The sequence below is a fragment of the Calypte anna genome, chromosome 2 (genome assembly GCF_003957555.1).
Source record: "Calypte anna isolate BGI_N300 chromosome 2, bCalAnn1_v1.p, whole genome shotgun sequence".
NCBI lineage: Eukaryota > Metazoa > Chordata > Aves > Apodiformes > Trochilidae > Calypte > Calypte anna.
Window position 1 is genome coordinate 32824204 of NC_044245.1, and position 7003 is coordinate 32831206.

The window sequence follows — 7003 nt, forward strand, 5'->3', positions numbered from 1 at the left end:
GCACCAGAGTGAGCTTCCTCTCTGTGGGTGTGTGTACCACCATTATTGGCACCCTGGTAATAGGGGGCCTGCCCTAACCAGGCACAGGTGGACTCACACCCACTCTTTGGCAACTCAAGGCACCTGGTTTATCTTGTTTCTCTACATTTCCCCCCCCCCCCTTTTTTTTTTTTACTTACAGGATTTAACCCTTTGTCATAGCTTACAAACATACATAACACTGATTACAGGATTTATAAGCATACAGGATTTATAAACATACACTTATAGCTTACAGGATTTAACCCTAGCTTACAAACATACACAAACATACACTTATAGCTTACAGGATTTAACCCTAGCTTCTACTGACACAAACATACACTGCTGCAGCCCAGGCTAAACCGTTCAATGTCAGCCCAGGCACTTTTCACAAAGTCTCTGCCTTTCCAACTTGAGTTGTTCTTCTCCCTCCTGTATCTGCTCTTCTCTTGGCTTCCCTCTGCTCAGGGGTTTCCAAAGAGAGAATCCTTATCTTGGCTTCCCTCTGCTCAGGGGTTTTCAAAGAGCTTGCTGGTTCCTCATGGGTTGCTGGTTCCTCATGGGATTACGGGATTTAACCCTTCCTCAGGGGATTCCATACATGGGTTTTAACCCTTCCTCATGGGATTCCATCCTCCTGGCTTCCCTCTGCTCAGGGGTTTCCAGAGAGAGAATCCTTATCTTGGCTTCCCTCTGCTCAGGGGTTTCCAGTCCAAAGAGCTTGCTGGTCATACCTTTCAGGGAGAGTGTTAGCCCAGGCACTTTTTGAAATCAGGGAGAATGTTCCTGTTGCCAGCTCCTTGTACTGCTGCCTTTCAGAAGTTGTTCTTCTTTCAAGTTGCCCACATTCTCCACCAAATGCAGCAAGACGTGTAGCAAGACAAATCTTTCTTCAGGGATTGTTGCCTCAAGGCCTTCTCGGTGTCGTGATATAGACTCATGAGCCATGCTCTAAGTCTATTGCCCACAAAGTGAAACTAGAAAGATTGGTCTGCCACTCAGTGAGCTACCAGCACACTCTCTTGACTAGCTCAGAAGTGAGCTACTCAGTGGGTGTGAGCCTCACCTTTTATTGGCCCCCTGGTCTTGCACATGCTCAATAGGGGGCCTGCCCTAACTGGGCACAAGTGGATTTGATACCGGCTCACACCCACTTCTCGGTAATCAGAGGCGTCTGATTGTTTTGTTCCACTACATGGGATAATTATTATTATGTGTATATTAAAATCTGATAAAGTACTAGGCACAAATATCCTGTAAAGGTTTATACACTCAAAGAAAAAAAAGTGTACCCAGACCACTAGAACAGTAGGTAAATTTAGAACATTTCTAAATTAATCTGTTCTGGATTAGGTTCTTTTCCCCCCCTCATTTCCAGTACCTGCAGCAGAAGTGACAGCTCATTGTGAGCTCTGGTAATGCTGCCTGAATTGAGACAGGGAGAGGAAATTTCAACACATTGGATTGAAACTCCTGTCCTTGTTAGATATTCACAGGGAGGACACAGATGCTTGAGAAGCTTCATGAGGTGTTAAATGGCAGTTTTCCTTAGCTCACCCCTGTCTGAGGAAAAGCCAAAAAGCTCATGGAGAAGACTTTGCAGGAACTAAACTTTGTGGCAGTAAAATCTCTTGGAAAGAAAAGCATCAGCTGTCTCAGCTGAGATAACACTGAAATCAGCCCTGCTATGTATTTCCTATTGCCTTAGAAGAACCTGAAGGACTCAACAAAGCTCCACAGAAAGTCTGGAAAGCTGTGCTGCAGAGAGCTTACCTACCCACCTGTCTATCAATACATCTCTTCATCCACAGCTCCTGGCTGAAGTATTTATATACTGGAATAGCAGGTTTATTATGGGAGTTAGGGGTTGCAACGACAGTCATCCAACAAGTAGGCATTTAAAGTCTTCAGATGGTACAAAGTATCTAAGACATCTGCACTAGAAATGACAGTGAAAATGGAGATCTAGAAGAGGCTAACACCTTCTGGAGAGACAGCTGGACACCATGCAGGCTGCCTGCAGTGTCAAAAATGTCTTAGTTTAGGCAACAGATTCCTACCCAGCACGACTCACGTCTTTCCATGAAGTTCTGTGTCACTGGAGAGAAATGTCACAACTGTCTGGTTCTCCCAACATGTATGGAACACAGTGTTCACATCCATTTTCCAGGTTAAAAGTAGTCGCTATGTTTGCAGAGAAATGCAGTTTGTTTCACTCTGTAATAAGTTGCAGTCAGATTCAACATACCACATTTTAATGGTCTATTAAAATGACCCTCATGTGCTTCAAGAAGGTCAAGGTTGCACAACTTCAGCTACCCAAGAACTGTACTAATGCTCAATTAATGCATGCCTTACTGTGTGCTATTCCTATAATAATATGATTCCCTAGTATTTATTAAAACCCTCAACTCTAATGAAATATATTTAGATTAGTAAATATTCCTATTTAGGGAAATATAGATTGTCATAAAAGAAGAGGGCTTCTAGTGCACTCTATGATGATTTTTTTAAGCTGTCATTTTAATCTAGTACACTGGAAATGTGATAATCATAAATCATATCTGTTGGGCTAAGATTTCTTGCAAATAAAAATCAGACTCAAGTGTTTAGTTTCGATGATTGCAAATTTGCTCTTGGTAATTAGTGCTTCACTAAAAAAGGTAGAATATTTCATGCCCTGCTTCCCGTATGCAGAGGAAAAAAGGTCCTGCCATAGATGGTAGATGTATAGAACTGTATGTTCCCTTCTGTTTCAGTGAGTGGGAGAGGGCAGACAGCTGCACATCCCAGCAACAAGATGGATCCCCAGCTGGGACTGCCAATTCTGTGTTGGCTTTCCAGTGCAACACAGAAACACTCATCTAACTAGGACTAATTCATACCAAATCTCCTGATTATTTGATATTCCCTTTTTTTTTTTTTTTTTTTTTTTTTTTTAAGGTGGGTCTTTCTCCTGAGACTGTTGCTGTCAGGGGCTCTCCTGTAGAGGTAGAGGTAGAGCAGTAGAGGTAAGCCAGTGGGGAAAGAATGGGAACCTCAGACCCTAACTTCTATCCACTTAACTTCAAGTTTTTTAACAGCTAATACCTGCATTTGGTGTTTGGCCTCACCACTAGTGGTATGGGCTATACCTGGAAACAGGAGCTCTGAAAACACACCTGGAAAGTTGAGGAACAGCACTGATGTTTTGAGAATGGATGCATCTCCCTCAGGAGCAGCAATGAGCTCAACATCCTGTCCTGGAGCATACACCCTGTGGGTTGTACTCTGTCCTGTACTGGGACAAGTGCTGTTGTGCTCAGCTCAAACAGCCACAAAGTCATTGTAGATAACCAGAAACAGTGCAGCTGCAGCCTCTGCAACAGTACCAGGGGGTCCAGTGTGCTTCTGGGGTTTGATGATGTGGAAGCAGCAGGAGGCTATGAATGCCTTTGCAGCTATAGAGTGGCTGCACCTGGCCTTGCCATAAGTCATTTTTGCCCCACCTTTAAGCCATTCTGTGCATTCTTCAGGCACAGATAGGAATCCCAGATAAGATACAAATTCAGAAACCTGAACCCTGGTTGCGATTAGGAGATATCACATGATTGTGACCTGGACAAATTTCGTGCAACACTTTCATAAATCCAACCTGCAGGTGAATACTTCTTTCGCTCCTTGTATTTTTATTTTTTTATTTTTTTTTTTCCTGAAACAGCTCTGCACTGTTAAATATCAGTGGCATGTCCTCTTTCTCCTTTACCCCTTCCAAATTCCAGTATTTGACTGATAGACAAAAAAAGTATCTCTGCATAACATTTTTGTGAGTTTTTAAAGTAATTTGGTCTCTCCTAGGCTGATGTCCAATACAAAACTAGGCTGTAGGTAATCACCACTATTATCTAGCTTTGCTTTGAGTAGTCTTATGCCTGGGAAACTATTGCTGCCAACTTTCAATTTTGATAGATGCATTTAATATAATTTTTTTCAATAAGAAATGAAAAGTCAGGTAGGAAGGAAGTGCTATTAAAAACTGCTGGCAGCCTGCTAAAAAAAAAAATACCCTTTTCTGATACCACTAACTCAGCTTGCTGCTGAGGCATTGCTGCTTCTAAATTTTGCTTTAAAAAGAAATCCTAAGTTTCCCATCATTTGATTTTTAGTAAAATCTTTAGGATGTTGACAAGAAGCACTGTGGTAAGTACACAGCTTTTGTAAGGCAGACCCTGTATATAATAATGTTGCTGAAAACTAAGAAACATAATTTACTATTTTTAGTAGTTTTATTCATAGGAGTGCCTGGGGACTAAAGAGAAGTGGAGTCTGGGGACTAACAAGAAGTGGAGTTTTAAAGATTAGACACTGTTCAGACAGAGAATGAAGATAAACCTTGCCTTATGGGCCTTAAATCTAAATAAACATGCCTGAAAAAACATAAGAAAAAAGGTATATAATTGATAAATGCAGTATAAAAGAACAGTTCCTTCATATATTACAGCTTCTTTTGTGCAAAAGATCATAGATGATGTTTTAATACTCCAGTGCAATGTAAAATACTGGATGAATATAATTTCAATTTAATTTATGAATTATTCTCTATAAATGACAGGTAACTGGGAATGCAAAGGACCTCAAAAGTCAAACAGTCTCTGTCCCTGTCTCAAAGCAGGATGAACCATACCTGTAATACTCCAAAGGTTCTGAAAAACTAATAATGGAAATTATGCCACATTTCCTAGTTAAAAAAAAATAAATCTTGCACAGGAGAGTTGAACCCATAACCAGAAATTCAGCCCTGCCAACAGCCTTTGTCCTGTGAGAAACATAAAGTAACCAGGCTCTACCTCCCCTTTGGCAGGTGCCACCCCACATTTAGTCAGCTTTGCTCTCAGTTGCCTCCTCTGCCAGAAATTTGTCTGAGGCAAAGGAAATGAGAGCTTTATCTTTAGCTCCCACAGATAGATCTGTGTTGTACAGCTCCATACATCTGGTTTGTAATCACCCCCTTGCCTCAGAAGAAATTGCATAAATAGGTTCAGGAGAGCCATTTTTCCCTGGCTTTTCAAACTGTGCTCCACAGCAAAAGTGGTGGTTTGACTGGATGTAAAACTCAAGAACAAAAGGATACCAATAGTCCTACAAGCCAAGTTACTCAAAGGACAAGCAAATTTGTGAAAGAAACTAACTTCAGTAGCAAAAAAGAACATTTTGGGTCTGTCTAGATCATGCAGTCTTAGTAATTAGACTTTAAAAGGAAACACTGTGTTAATGTGCCTACACTGATTTTAAATTTTTTTTTCAAGCCAGGTCTGCTGTAGTGGCCATAATTGGACTTCTTTCAAATAGTTTCAGGACAAATGGGCCCAAGCCTTAAAGTTGTACATTGTAGTCTTAAAAGCATTTGAAAATTAAAGCAAAAAGGAATCAGAAGTTACATAAGATCAATATTGGTGGAATAATTTCTTAACTATTCTTCCTATGATATTTGTCTGAAATAAGAATTTTATCCCTAGATGTGATTGCAAGTAAAATGAGTCCTTTCTAAAAAGTAAAGTACCTAATCAGCTCTTATTATTTCCTTCATTTCCCTTTCCAATCCATTTACCTTCTCAAATCACCTCATATTTTGTCTTTGAGAAAAGCCTCCTCTGATGCCACTGTCACCTTTGCCTGACTGACTTGAGGGTTTCTTTAAATGAATTTGCCATGGCAGTAGCAGGGAACAGGCAGCAATGTTTGCTACTTACAATTATTATCTTCTGCTAGATTTCCACTGGAGACACAATTTTTTGCTGGCATTTGCTTCCATTGGTGGAAATGTATTTTGTTTTGAAAAGATTTGCATCCAAAAAGTTCAGGAAACGAGCTGTCTTTTTTAGCTAGAACTACAACAGCAGCTTAGGTAAGAGGTCCTTGTAGTCCAAAGCTGCTAAACCTACTAATTTTTCTGTTTTAAGGTTCTCCCTGACCTTAGCTAACTATTACTTCTGCCTTGAAGCATGGGAATTCTGGCAACACTTTTTGTAAGGTGGAGAACGCTTAGGAAATGAGCTGAGGCTACTCATGTAGGCCTCTGAACCATGGCTTTTCTCATAGGCTTAAGTTCACAAATTACTTTATTCCTTTGAGTTTATTGGAAGTTTAAATTTAAAATTACCTATTGTTTATATTCAATCTGATAGAGATTTGTTTGGACTTGATTTTTGTTTAAGATAGGGTCCCTCTACAGTAGGATTTTGAAGTGGGAGTAAATTACACCATTTTAACAACATAAGGGAAACTTTAGGGAAAGTGAGAATGTGTTTTGGTTTTATGGAATTTCATCTTTGTGTGCCTGGACTGAAGACAAAATAGTGAAATAGGGGAATTTCTGCATTATCTTTCAAGAAGTGATTTTCAGATATACATACCTTGCCAAGAGATCTGGCAAGCATTTTTTCAGAGCTTTGCCATGGCTTCTATTTCACTCTGGGGACCTCCTTCTCTGGGAAGGAGTCTATAGAAAAGAAAAAAACCTAAGACTTGTTCTGGTAGCCAAAAAAGACTTTAAAACATGCAAGCCTTCCTCCTAAAGCTGTGCAGCCAAGAATGCAAGGTTGCTGAGGCCAAAAGGAGAGGAAACAAAGAGGAGTATGAAACCACAGCCAACTTATTACAGCACAGCTGGGCAGTTGTAGCTTGGATAATCCATTTCATTGGATAAACCATATATGCCAGAAATATCTTATCTCCCTGTAGCTATAGTTCCTTTTCTCCATGTTTTGTATACAAATTATGAACTCATTGAGACATTGACTCACTGAGTGATTCAGACAGAAAGGGACCCCAGGAGGTCTCTAGTCTAACCTTATGAACCAAGAAAGGACAGCTATGGGAGCAGACCACATTGCTCAGGGCTTTACCCAGCTGAGTCTTGAAAATCTCCTAGGATGGAGACTGTACAACTTGGCAAACTTCCACTGAATCTGAGTGATGAAAAGGGTTTTATTTATGCACCACC